This window comes from Diabrotica undecimpunctata, chromosome 3, assembly GCF_040954645.1.
Source record: "Diabrotica undecimpunctata isolate CICGRU chromosome 3, icDiaUnde3, whole genome shotgun sequence".
Taxonomy (NCBI): domain Eukaryota; kingdom Metazoa; phylum Arthropoda; class Insecta; order Coleoptera; family Chrysomelidae; genus Diabrotica; species Diabrotica undecimpunctata.
Window position 1 is genome coordinate 122,093,695 of NC_092805.1, and position 14,800 is coordinate 122,108,494.

The 14,800-nt window shown below is 34.3% G+C and overlaps 1 protein-coding gene across 1 annotated transcript in view; it reads right to left on the bottom strand.

Moving 5' to 3' along the window:
- Ctns (lysosomal cystine transporter cystinosin) overlaps nucleotides 1-12,011 on the bottom strand; it is an 82,233-nt gene extending 70,222 nt beyond the window's left edge. The window contains exon 1 of the mRNA XM_072526823.1: nucleotides 11,736-12,011. The gene's annotated coding sequence lies outside the window, so the exon portion shown is untranslated. The remainder of the gene's footprint in view (nucleotides 1-11,735) is intronic.
- Nucleotides 12,012-14,800: the final 2,789 nt, after the last annotated feature.

Consider the following 14,800-nt stretch of genomic DNA (forward strand, 5'->3'; position numbering starts at 1 on the left):
TTCATGTCAACTAAAATTGTCAGCTGCATTGTATTCTTTACTGAACTTAGCAAAATATTGTTCTTGTAATTTTTTTACAATCTTAATGGAAAACTAACCGTATACCACTTTCGCCGTATACCACTTTTTGCACAATCCCATTATGATTTTTAAATTTATCAAGCGAGCCCGTAATGGACTTAAAGTCCGGTTGACCGAGATTCTCTCCCAATTTTTCAACTTTCTCACGTAACAAACTTACGGAACACGAAAGATTGTGTTCGCCAACTTCGCTTATCCATTGTAAAATCCCTGCTTCTATACCAGGAAATTACAGAAGTTCGCGTAGTTTTGCTCAATCCCTTGTATTAACTTATTCTTATCTTTTAAAAATGGAATTATACACAGTATTAGCAGGAATAACCACTTCTTTTTTAATATCCTTCTTCTTTTTTAATACTTTTTTAATAGCTTTCAGTTTTTCACTTACAGTTAAACTATGATATTGCCATTTAACATATTGAATAACCGCCGGATCGCTTTTTAAAGTTGTGTAAAGTAGGTATACCGTCACCTTGAAATACATTTAAAACGCCTAATTGATATTGATAAGTAAAGTGAGCCTACTGTAATTTAATAAAAGTTACTTACTGTTTTAGTACACAACAAATATCAACGAAACATAAGAAAAAGCTTTTGAAAGTGGAGTGGCATGATGCAGTAAAATGATTGTAGTAAGTAATTAAATGTTTTTCTCTTTTGTCTACAGTTTGCTTTTAGCATGGAACATAAATAAGGTTGGTCTGTAATAAAATTAGACATTGGTCCACTCAAATGCACAAAAGAATGTGCTGTTAAAAACGATAACGAGGGATTGTTTTTCAGGATCCAATAAGCCATAACCTGACACCGCTATCGTTACATGTTTACTGTGAGGTGTGTGAGGTTTACTGTGTGTGTTTGTTTACGATGATGCCTGGTCATTCAAAACTAAGAAAACGATTTGTCTTGATTTGTCTGTCGATTGATACAATTCATTCAGATATCTATCTCTTTCAAAAAGCATACACTTTGAAAAGAAAAAAGAGGTTGTTCATAAACCATTGCTACGATTGAAGCACAATATAAAACTTTGCTTGTTTATATCATTCTTAGTCTATATTCTAAAACTAATCTTGGCTGACTCAAACGCTCGTGTACTTGGCAAGTACTACTAGTACTCAATTATTTGCCTACTTTGCAAGTATACGAGTTTCGCGATTGCGATGGCAAACAGAGCGCTCACACGACGTGCACAATTGACAAGTACACGTGCGTGAACAGACATGGCAAGTATACGCAAGTATTCTTAAAAACCTTGACAACTGAATCAGTGACAGTCAATATGGACAGACAGAGGTCGTCCGGAAAATCTCGTTGTTGCTTTCGCAGCTTTTGTTGTGATGAGCTCTGCTTATTTAATTATATTAAAAAAAGAGAGAAGAAGTTGATGGATGGTATCATTAAATTAAATTCAAAACAGCTAAGTACCTGTATTTAAAATTAACTAAAACAGCATTGTAGATATAAAAAATGAAAAAAATTATATAAATCTTTTTTGTAAATACAGCGCCGATTTTTATGTTGTTTATGTTTGGTCATCCAAATTATTTTGGATTTGGCTCATTTTTATAAAAATCAAGATATTGCAACATAACGTCATTTGTCCACTCCATTCCAATCAAAAAAACACACACACAAATAAAACGTCTGTACGTTCCCGAGGTCTTTCAAAACTAAATGAATAGTCGCAGTAACTGCCAATTATTTATACATTTCGTTTGAGCGCCTCTGCAAGTATAGACAAGTATGTATTTAGCAAGTGTACGAATAATCGTGATCTCTTTGACTCGGGTCACTTTTACAGACAACATATGGAAAACCAACGAGTGACAAATAATTGTACGAGTAATCCACTCAACGACATGACAAGTATACGCAAGTGACGATTATTCGCCAAGTACACGAGTCATTTTTGAGTCTGGCTTTAAAATTTTAGAATTTTTAGAATTTTTAGAAAATGTGAAATAGACATAAGTGACTCTCAGTTCGGATTTAGAAAGGCCATGGGAATAAGAGAGGCGTTGTTTGCGAATCAAACACGCATTCAAAAATTCTTCGATCACCAGAAAAAAATACATATTTGTTTTCTCAACTACCAGAAATCTTTTGAGAGAGTGCAACATGAAGAATTGTTGTATGAACTACAAAAAATTAAGATAGACGGAAAAAATCTGGTGTCCTGCAAGGCTCTGTCATGTTTTATTAGGAGAGCTATTACTCTAAGCAATTACTTTAATTTAAAACAATAAACATTTTTGAATCTGCATTTGAGAGAATATATTTCCTCCCTACGTATATTAACTATCCGTAAACGATAATTTTAGAATTATTTTGAACTAGATACAACATATTCTCGATCAAATATCAGTTATTGAAAAAAATTAGTATGCAAAAACAATAATTTATATTAAATATCATTGAAAAACATTCAATCTATGAAAATTAAATCAAAATGTTGAAGTCAAGTGTATGGTCCATGTGATAATGAATTCGAGGTTAGAATAAATTAGGTAAGAAATTAGAAATTAAATTAGGTTAATAAAAGCTAATATTATTTTTGAAAAAACAAATATTCAAACAAGCACTAGATGCAGACGATACCGTTCTGATAGCAGAAAAAATGGAAGACTATACGACAGAGTTAATAATGCAAGTGAAGCAATGGGATCTTCAAAAAACTAAAGTAATGGTAATTAGCAAAACCGATGAAAATTGTCGCATTGACCTAAATAACTCTCAAGTAGTTCCAGTTCACAAATTCAGATACTTAGGAGTAGTACTAAATAGTGATAAGTGGGATCCAGATATAGAAATAAAATCAAGAATATAACAGGCTAGGAATATGTACAATAAATGGAAGCAAATTATCTATAACTGAAAACTAAGCTTAGACATCCGAGCTAGAGTTAGTAAATGCTACGTTTGGTCAGTCCTTATGTATGAAGTTGAAGCCTGGACATTAAAATTAAATAACATGAGACGGCTAGAAGCTTTTGAAATGCGGCTTTATCGCAGAATTCTTAGGATATCATGGACACAACACATTACGAATCGAACAGTATTAAATACCATAAATAGAGAGTTGGAACTTATAACAAAGATTAAGAAAAGAAAGACCTCGTACCTAGGTCACATAATGAGAAATGACAAATATAATCTGCTACGAATACTAATTGAAGGAAAGATAGATGGGTGAAGGCAGAAGAGCCATGTTTTGGTTTCGCCATATTAGACATTGGACGGGCATGAACGTACAACAATTACTAAAAGTGGCGCAGAATAGGGAACATTTTGATGTAGTAATCGCAAACTTCCAGGAATGGAATTTCTTTTTTGATCTTCTAGTACCAGAAGCTAAAGAAGAAGAATCGTGTAATAAACTTACCAACTCTGTCCAAGGTGAAAACGGCACCCTTTCAAATCAGAATTTAATAAAACTTGGCGAACTGCTTTATGAATTGCTATTTCAAAATGAACATACAGAACGGACGGGTCAAAAATTATACTTCTACTCGCACACTCCTCTTTCAAGAACTGGAACACACGTACGTAGGAAACAGTTTCCTTGTTGTTAAGGAAGACATATACGAGAGGTATGTAGTGTTCATTCATGAGCCCGTGAACAGAAAACAGTTGACAAAAATACTTCGTGCAGTATTTGAAGGTTCCATCCACATAAATTATATTTAAACTGCACAAAAATTTTAAATTTGTCTCACAAGAAAACATCACGAAATTGGCGTCCAAATCGATCTTCAACAAGAACTGCTCTCCTTTATTTGTAGTTCCTTTTCAGTGGTAAATGCAGTTCCTTATCAGATATACATCACTCACAGTAAGCGTTTTAATGCCAGGACAGTTCACTTCTTTGTAAAGAAGTTTTATGGGCTTCTCGTAAATATCTTCAACGGCTTTCCTTTCCAATAAATTATTGAGTTTTTGGCGGTTTAGCTTTTCCAGAGTGCTGCTTTCATGATTGTGCTCACCACCGACCACCAAAGTCAAGCACTGTGTACAGTGAGGAAGTTTCCGTTTTCAGATACGCCTTACATCCTCGGTATGCACACTGCCATCGCTTAAATTCTCCCGACAATAACTTGTGGAAATTACATTTTAAAACTTTTCGCCACTAGCATGAGGTTTCCCCGTTCGCTTAACAGTAGTTTGCATTTTCTACGACGATATGATCAAGTACAAGCAAGACGCAAAACTATCAGTAAACTTATTTGAAATAAGTTTGCGGCGAAGGGTATACGAATTTAAAGAATGATGGAATAATTCAATTTTTAACTGGCCATCCACCCCAATAAAATCCATCGTCTACCTATTTAATCTGTCCTTTTTTATGGTGTTGAATCGTGAACCTTGAAAGAAGATGTGTGCAGAAAACTAGAAGTATTTGAGATGTGGCTATATCGGAGAATACTTAAGATCCCGTGGACTGACCGAGTCACAAATGAGGAGGTCCTCAGAAGAATAAATAAGAACCGAGACTGACCACCATCAAATCTCGAAAGTTACAATTCTTCGGACATATTATGCGAAATGAATCCAGATATGCTCTTCAAGCCATCCTGCAAGGAAAAATATTGGGAAACGAGGTCCAGGAAGAAGAACATCTTGGTTAAAGAACCTCAGAATCTGGTTCAATTCAACATCTGTGCAGCTTTTCCGCACTACTGCAGATAAGATAAAGATAGCCATGATGATCGCCAACATTCGTAACGGATAGGCACATCAAGAAGAAGAAGACTTACCTGAATTTCAAAGGAGTTCATCGGGAGCCAATTCACGCAAACCCTTTTATCGGAAGAGAGCTTATTACCTGCAAGCGGGAGCCAATTCATGTGCAGCCACTTCATCTACGATGAGTTATATTTATTCAATATTGCTAACAGACATTTTTTTGATTTCCTCACAGTTCATTTCATCATTATGTAAAGAGGTATTTCCTGTTGTTTGTTGCTTATTTATTTTACGACGGATTTACTGACTACTACTGTGCAATTAATACCTTAATCGCTTTCACAGTCAATAATCAATTGAATCCTATGATAAATATAATCACAACAACTTGTTTGTTTAAAAAATGAAACCAGCTAAACAATAAAAATACAATAATGCAAATTAAATAAAAACTATTCACGGAATATGCTGTACTGCATAAAGATAGTTTATAAATATTTATATACGATCTGGTAAAATAAAGTAGACAAATAAACAAGACAAACTTCATATCGTATTCATCATTCTAATTAATCGTATTCATCATTCTGGATTTACAACTCTATGTGGGTCCTAGCCTCGTCAAGAATTTCTCTGCAGTCTGCAGTAGTCCCTATCGCCTTCCTCCGCCAAGCACGTATTCTCACATTTCTCATGTCTTCATCGATTTTATCAAAGACCTTGTTCTGGATCTTCTTCTCCTCTGACCAATGGGTCTTTCGACGAGCATTTTTCTAGTAGGGTCAGTTTGTTCCACCCGCATTACATGTCCTACCCGCCTCAGACGTCCTATCTTAATCTATTTATTCATTCATGTTGGGAAATAATATGATAACTATCCCGCGAGTTTAGGTAACGGCACTGAATAAGATAATAAGTTCTCGTCGAGTACGTGAAAATTGTGAGAGACATTATGATGGAGTAGCATTGTCCTAACTTAGTATTAGGACATTCTTAAGGGAGAGTAAATTCCACGTGAGCTTAGGATTAAATCATGCAGATTTGAACCTCTTTAGTGGACAAGCAATGGGCTCATTATTACTCCTCTCAATTCAATGTAAAGAGCTGCCCAAACAATATATTCTGTCTTGGTTATTGTACTGCAGGGGCGCTATCCAGCAAAAATTACATATTTTACCTGATTGCGATATTTACCGCTTCCCTTTGGTAATTCGTTTTGTAAAAACTCGAAATAGTTTTCACCATTTAAATTGTTTGGAGAAAGTACTGGTGGTTTAATTTATGACCTGCCTTTTTATTATAGCCCTATATAATTGGAACTGGACTGAATCATAATCGGTGTTATAGAATCAGCCAGTAGAACCGCTAAAAAGGGGTATCGTAAAAATAATAATTTTAACGTTCTATTCTTTAATTCTCAAATGCGATCAATCGAAACTTAGTTTTCAAAATGTGTGAACATAACACAAATATTTAATCACCTTTTGTATATTTTTTACTGATTGGTCTAAATTATATTTTGATTTTTTCTACTTAACTATCGGTTTGTTACTGGAACGACTAAATTCGTCTCACTGTATTTGTACGTCACTGCCCCGCTAGAACCGCGAGGATTTACCGAATAAAATACCTGTTAATAATGATTTGAAAATAAATGGGATTTCTTCACTATTTACCATATCTTTAATATCATATTTTTAATAATCCATCATTTAATTTTAGATGATTCATATTCTAACATTATACATAATTACAAGGAAAGGCATAATTGCAATATTTAAGAACTAACTAACAAACAAGTTATCTTGCAAACTAACATCCTGCTTCAAAATTTATAATCAATAATTAAAAAGAGGTAAAAGGAATTTTTCGATATCTACATAAAAAATTTCCGACCTTAGATACGAGGATCAATAATTCAAGATAAAAGTTGGTAGTAAGTTAATAAGCCGAAGAAAATAAAATTTTCCACGTTCTACTTTACTAAATACGAGCAGATTATCAAATTAAGATAATTAGTATATTGGACTCTCAGAACCGAAGAACACAATTTTATTAATGTACGTAGGACACCATTACAAAATATACTAAACAACGACGTATGGTATGCTATGCACACTGAGATTGAAATAGAGGACGAAACTAAGAATCTAGAAAAACGAGAAAAATTGGAAATTATGAATTAGAAAATTCCAGGCAGCATTTACACTTACAAGCGGTAAATTTACAATTTAGCAGATTTATATCCTCAGACCAATTTAAAAAAAAACTGGGGTATGGCATAGATACTCACCACTTATTTATCGACTACAAGGCAACCTACAACTCCGTAAATATAGGAGAAATGTTCAGGGCAATGAGAGGCCGAGGAATACCAATCAGTAACGTTAAGAATAATAACCCATTAAAAAGTTGAGTTCAGGGTACAGATCCAGGTGGCATTGCCTGAACCGTTTAAAATCAACAACGGTCTACGTCAGAGTGAGCCTATCTCGTGTATACTATTTAATCTAGCGCTAGAGAGGGTAATGTCATGAATCACAACCAAGGTTCAATATATAACAAGTCTCTACAAATTGGATATTCTAATGATATCGTTGGAAGAACGGAAAACGATGTAAGAGTCATATATAGCGCTAAAAAAGTAGTCAACAACATAGGTCTTATAATAAAAACCAACAAAATGAAATAATTGAAGATAAGCACGCACAATCGCGAATCCTACGGTCACTTTTACAGTTACAGTCGGTTGCAGTTAAAGAATTTGTATACCTGGGAGCACTTGTTAGCATTGACAATGGCACCATGGCAATTGCGCATTTCTTAACCGCAGAATTTGTATAGCCAACAGGTGCTATTTTGGGCTCCCTTAAATTTCGTTTTTAAATTTTCAAATATATTAAGAAATGCAGAGGTGAAGTTTTAAAAAACAATAATAGTCCCAGTCTTAACATGCGGCTCAGAAACACAAAAAAAGCAATGGAAAGAGTTTAGGATGTTTTAAGAAGAAGATACTAACGAAAATAATAAGATACAGGAGAATTTACGAAGCCGTGAATGATGTTGATGTATGGAGAAGATGATACAACTTCGAACTGTACAGAATATACTAGGAACCAAATGACACATTAGAATAGGACGTCTGAGGTGGATAGGACATGTAATGAGGATAGAGCAAAATAATTCAGTAATCTACTTATTGATAGACCCATTAGACAGGGAAGAAGAGGAAGATCCAGAAAAAGATGCATTCACATAATCGAAGAAGATATGAAAAACATGAAAATAAGTGCTTGGCAGAGGAGGGCGATGGATAGAGAAGACTGGAGGAAAACTATTGCGGCTAGAACCCATATTGCGTTGCATATCCAGAATTATGATGAATCATTACGAACCAGAACTCTGTAAACAACTTAAAAGACAGGAAAGTATAGTGGCGGTACGCGGTGAAAAACTGTAGGTTTTTATATTAAATAGTTTCCCACATTAGTATAAAATTTATAGAATTTCGGGAACTATCGCCGGGGGTACGAACAACGAATCCTGCAAGGTCGGTCAGGCGCCGTCCTGGACTGAGATGTCTTGAAGATTACACCCCATCCCCACTCTATAAAGATATAAAGACGAAAAAAAAAACATTAGTATAGAAAGAGGGAATTAACAGAATAAAGAACTACCTGTAAAACTATCCCAAAATAAAAATACGACAACTTAAGTGAAGGTAAATAAGAACTATTAAGGAAAGTTAGTTAAAGCTAAAGTTAGTATGAATGAGAATATCACTATATCAACAAAAAGGCAACTGCGATAACAGAAAAAATCAGAAAAGACATTCCGAATATATGTGTATTATCAATTATTCTGCATATTTTATACTAATCTATGCATGGATGTGATGAGACAAATTTAGGGCTACAAACATTTTTCAGGCAAAAGTGCACATATTCCAAAATTAAAAAGATCTGAAGTAATTTAATTACGAAAATATGGACATTGGTACAGTGAATGTTGGTCATATGGAATATAAAAACCACACCTGCGGTGGTTCGGAAAAACCTATCACGGAAAATGTTTCTAAAAGATTTTAACGTGGATAACTATGGAAAGAAGACAAAAGTAACATTCTGTTGAAGAAAAAGTTGATATACAGATAAACCGGTTAAAAACAGGAGTAGTTGTAGATTATTTCGCTTCTAAAAGATTTTAACGTGGATAACTATGGAAAGAAGACAAAAGTAACATTCTGTTGAAGAAAAAGTTGATATACAGATAAACCGGTTAAAAACAGGAGTAGTTGTAGATTATTTCGCTAAGAAAAGGTTATTTATTTTGATGTATCAAAACTTGTCTTCTTTACTTTATGTAACGAAGACAAAAGCGACGTTCGGTTGAATGTTCGGAAAAGATGATAATATACAGATAAAGCGGTTAAAAACAGGAGTATTCGTAAAATAGTTCGATAAACGGTTTGATTTGTGTTTGTAAAAATCATATCTTCAGATTGCTAAAACCAACCATTGGCCAGTTTGAATCTTAAGCCAGATATTCTACACAATTTATCGAGAAAATAAAGGAAATCATAGTAATACTAGTGCATTAGTCAGCAATTTCCAGAAGATACCACAAACCTTTTCCGTTACCGCTTTATCACAATATACTTCAAGTGGGACGATAGTTTTTACACATACTGATGGGGTGGCAATAGAGAGTCCAATAATAGAAAGTTTTGAATAAAAAAATTCAAACAACAAGACGTACAGCTAGCAGAACAAAAGATCTTTTGCTGTTACTTATTTACTTTTCGCGTCCGGTTAACTTTAAATCTTATACTGTCAATATTCCGCCACTTTGATGGCCTTTTCATTGGCTGCCATTAAGTCAAGGAGAGTTAATTCTTGTCTCACGTCCATTCAAACCAATAGCTGCTCAGCCATTCAGCTGGATATTGCCACAGTCACGTCCGTCATCCGTTGAATACCTCCAGCATTTTAAATTTGGCTTGCATCGTGAGTTGCGGATTCTTAGCCTATTAAGGAATTATTAATTCAGGTTTGTAATGTTAGCATATCTATTTTACAAGGTCGAATTTAGACCAACACTATAACTTATTGCTAATTTATGACGAAAAGAAAAAAATTATCACTGTAGCCGTTTCCGAGAAACCGTGGGTATGCTAACTTTACGGTAAAGCTAGCACAGCCACAGCTATATCTGGGCAAGGAAAAGCGGTACAGGGCCAATCTTGGCGGCATATTATATTGCTAATTAATTGCTGTTGATTGGTATATTAGCCAATCTCCAAAAGCTACTCCATGATCCCCTAGCTCAAAACACACCCCCGGAAAACCGAAATATCGGTCAAAAGGAAAACCGCAAAGAATTGATTCCTAATTTATTGCCAAAGTTTTACACCAAAAAACAATTTATTGCTGCAACCGTTTCTGAGAAACAATGATTATGCTAACTTTGCGGTAAAGCTAACATAACCATCTCTAGACACTTACTACATATACTGAAAACCAACTTACACGTACTACGTACTGTTATTTACACATCTTAAACATAGAAAAACAGAAAAACTCAATATTTGGGAAAGAATTACACAATCTAGAAAAAGTGTTGGAACGGAACGGTTGTCCTCCAAGAGACTTTGAGTGGTCTATGGGTTTAAAAAGAGTCAACCGCGATATTGAACAAGAATGACGAAGTTTACCATAATATATTAAAAACATTACAGGCCGAAGCAGCAGAATCTTAATTCAAAATTCTTATCGTAATTCAAAAATACCCCATTAGCTTTAATCGCAAACAAGAGGGAGGAAACACAATGTCGCTCCCAAAACTACGAAATAGAGAACGTCTCCCCAGACGCACAGAAAATATTGAAATATATTTTCCACCTGGCAGGAAGGACAAGCAAATTAGAAAAGAAAACCACAATCTTGAAAAACTATTGGTTGGTTGCTAATAAAATTGGAAAAGAGCGGCAATATAACACTGAATCTTTTATGAAATGTAGTCTGCTCTGTAAAGCCGAGACTTGGTGCCTTAAGAAAACTATAAGAGAAAGATTGAGACAGTCGAAATGAACTATTTGATGAACCTATTTTGAAGATCCTTAAGAATAATTCGGAAAGATAAAATTTGAAATGAAAATATGGAAAAAATTAGTTGCAGTACGACCGGAGTGTAACAGACGACTTAAGGGAGAAAATGGAATGGACACCAAATCGCAACAAACGAGAAAGACCAAGGAAAACTTGAAAAGAGTGAATATCAAAAGAGGTGAATTAGATGAATTTAAGAAAAGGTCCATGGAATGACCAAAATAGACATCGGAATGATCTAGTAGTGTCATCGGCTTATATTATAACGCTGTAAATAAATACCCAGTCCTTTTTATTCCGTCATCAGCCTTTTTATACAAACTAGATAAACCATACCATTACCAGTGTTTATATCAAAGCTTTCTCCACGAAGGATTAAATATTGGGAAAAGTGCTTTCTGTACCAACTTCTTTTTAATTTCGAATGCCGGCTTCCTTGTGATTTCAAAATAAATATTAACTTATTTAAATCAATTGGAAAATAAATATATCCATTTAATCAGACTCTAGTCTAAATCTTGTGTAATTTTACTTGCAATTATACCTAATTGAACTTGATTGACCCTTAACAAGATCAATAATTTTCATTCATCAGAAGCAAAAAAGGTGAGGTAAGGACAATATTTAACATTTAAAACATGTACTTATTCAAATATTTACTATTTGAACCGCTTTCTACATTTTTATGGTACGGATAATATAAATAATTGAATTGGAAAATTCAGAATTATTTAGTTGATTCATTGTAATAAAAACAATGTTTGTTAAATATCTAGGTACTTAGGTACTTATTAGTGTTAAATTTACACCATTTTACATGTAAAGCGACTACTCTTGTAGAATACAAAATTAATAACTCACCTTATACTACTGCACTGCACACTAAATAATCGATCACTCAAAAATAAATAATATAATATGCTATATATACAAAAATAATTGTTTTGTATACAAAAATTGAGGTTATGTTAGAAATTCATCACACGCTTGAAATATAAATATTCACACCGATCCACTGAATACGTAGGTGTATTCTATACCAACGCGTGGATGTGCACACGACTATCTTACTCCGTGCTGCCGCGACCACTGCAACTTGAAAACTTTTATAGAAAATGACGACTGGCGAAAACCGCCGGAACAAGTTTGTTTTTATACACCGTAAACAAAAAGAGTAGTAATTTAAGCACATAACAGCAACAGCATATAAACTCGGTTTTGTAAACTCAGTGCATCCCAAACTTTTATATTAGTACCAAACGACAAGGACGGTCTTCAAGGATAACAAAAAAAAATTATAAAAAAATGAAACAAGAAAAGAAATATTTAAAGTCTTATATACATTTCTTTAACAATCGAAAAATGTTATGCGCTTTATTGTTTAATTGAGTTCTTGTCAGTGAAGGAGCTCTAGTTTATCTTTATATTCGTTAGCCATATTCTTTGTCTTCTGTTAATTTGTAGTTGTACTGAGGATAGTAGAAGTAGTTGTGGGTAGATGTACGTCACGTGTAACATTTTTAAATAATTATTTCTAATATATAGCTATGTTAAATTCATTTAGAGATCCCCAGACTTTATATTTATCTTGATGTGGCTTCCTTTAAATTTTCATCAACTGATAAAGCGTGGCGCTTAAAACATTCTATTTTAGAATTCTTCAGTGTTGAGGTCAACAGTGTAGACGTTGCACAAATCCAAACTTGCTGTTGTTGCTGTCCAAAGCTTTAAATATGTCTCTAAGTTTCATACTCATCCGGTAAACAACCTGTAACTTGACTACCTGGTACATATTCTCAGCACTTCATCGCCACACAGCTCACTCAGATGGATAATCATTCATGCTTGCTAAGAATTTACCCTCAGTAATGGCCTTAGATGGAGCAAACTCTCCGCAAGGCTTCAAGAACGTTAAAAGATCTTAAAGATTCTGGATAGCCAAATGTCATGTCAGATGCAAAAACTCATTGACATGATTGATCTTTTTCAACAAAACATGACAAGAATACGCTAAAACGATGAATTCCAATTTTTCCAATATTTTTCAACAGAGAGTCCGGCTCATTCATAGTTTGAGGTCTTGAGAGATCATGGTGTTTAAGATCCTCTAGAGCCTGCACAACTTTACTGTAATATTTATACACAGCTTCGTCCGCATCTAATCTTGCAGACCATCTTGTCTTGCATTTAGGTTTCAATGTCTGTTGCACATATTTTGTGTTAAGTTGTCAAGTTAAGCTGCAAGGAAAAAATAAATACTGTTCAAAGATCAGAAAAAATTCTAAGACTCAATAGTAGCACTGGTCATGTTAGCACCAACTAAATTGAGGAGTAAACAGCACATGGGACAAAATCTGCTAGCTAGTTCTTCTGAACTAATTTGGACTGAATTCATATATACTTCCCTGTCATATTTGCCCGATTGTCGTAGAACTGACCTATACAGTTGTTTAAGTCCATCTTTGTCTAATTTTTTAGGATTTCTTAGCTGAGGTTTTCACTTGTTTTGTAACCAACTGAAAAAAAAGTCAGTACAACTTTTTTCTACTTTCTACTTTCTACTTACTATAGAAGCAATAATATCATTCGGGTTCAAACAAGGTTTCATTAGATGTTAATACAAGAAGAACTGTTCGGACAAATCTTGCAAATTTGTAAAATCAAACATAAAATGCAATTGTAAATGTAACGGTAGCGCGTCTTGTGCTAACAAGTAAAGTGAATATTTTCTGAAAAGAACTGTAATAAACATTGAAAGTGGTACTTGTATAAAAAGACTCATATAAAAGACGTATATGTATGAAAATGAGCCATTTTCTGAAAAATTTACTCAAAATTTTACATTAACGAATATACAGAGAATGCGAAAGAAATCTGAGCTACAATCAATTTGGATTTCGTATGGGGCTTGGTACGAGGGAGGCATTATTTGGCCTCCAGATATTACTACAAAAATGTCGAGATCAACGAAAAGACGTGTTTCTCTGTTTTATCGACTACGAAAAAGCGTTTAATAGAGTAAAACTCACAGAACTCATAGAAACCCTAACACAACATGGTATAGGCCATAACACGGTGGACCTTATTAAAAACCTATATTGGGATCAAATGGCGTCGATTAAAATAGACAAACGTATGACAGTAGAAATGTCAATAAAAAGAGGAGTTCGCCAGGGCTGTGTACTTTCTCCACTATCGTTTAATATATATTCCGAAAAGATCTTCCAAAATGCCCTCGAAAATTTTAAAGAAGGAATAAAATCAACGGAGAATATGTAAACAACTTAAGATATGCAGACGACATTACTGAATATAAACACAAATGAAACAAAAGTAATGGCCGTTACACATGCACCAAATGTCGACATTAATATTCGTATCTACAACAGGTAGAACCCGTACAAAAATTTCAGTATCTTGGTTGCTGGATAACAAACAATCTTGACTACGAAGTTGAAATATGTGCTCGATAGAGTACGTTGGATATCCGATACCAATTTGTAAAAACATTCATTTATTCCATATTGCTATACGGAGTGCAAACATGGACTCTCGGAATTACAAGTATGGGACGTGTAGAAGCCTTTGAGATGTGGGTTTTTCGAAGAATGCTGAAAATATCTTGGATAGAGCACGTAACCAACAACGAGGTGCTGAGAAGACTGGGGACTGAGAGAGAACTCCTACGTAAATATTGTTAAAACAAGAAAAACGAGTTATCTAGGACATATTTACAGAAGAACAAAATACAACTTCCTACGACTGATAATGGAAGGAAAAATGGACAGAAGAAGAGGTCCAAGAACAATAAAATGCTCCTGGCTGGAAAATGTAAAAGACTGGACAGACGTGGATATACATTCGATACTAAGAACAGCTCAAAATAGACAGCAATTTGCTGTAGTTATAGCCAACCTTCACTAATG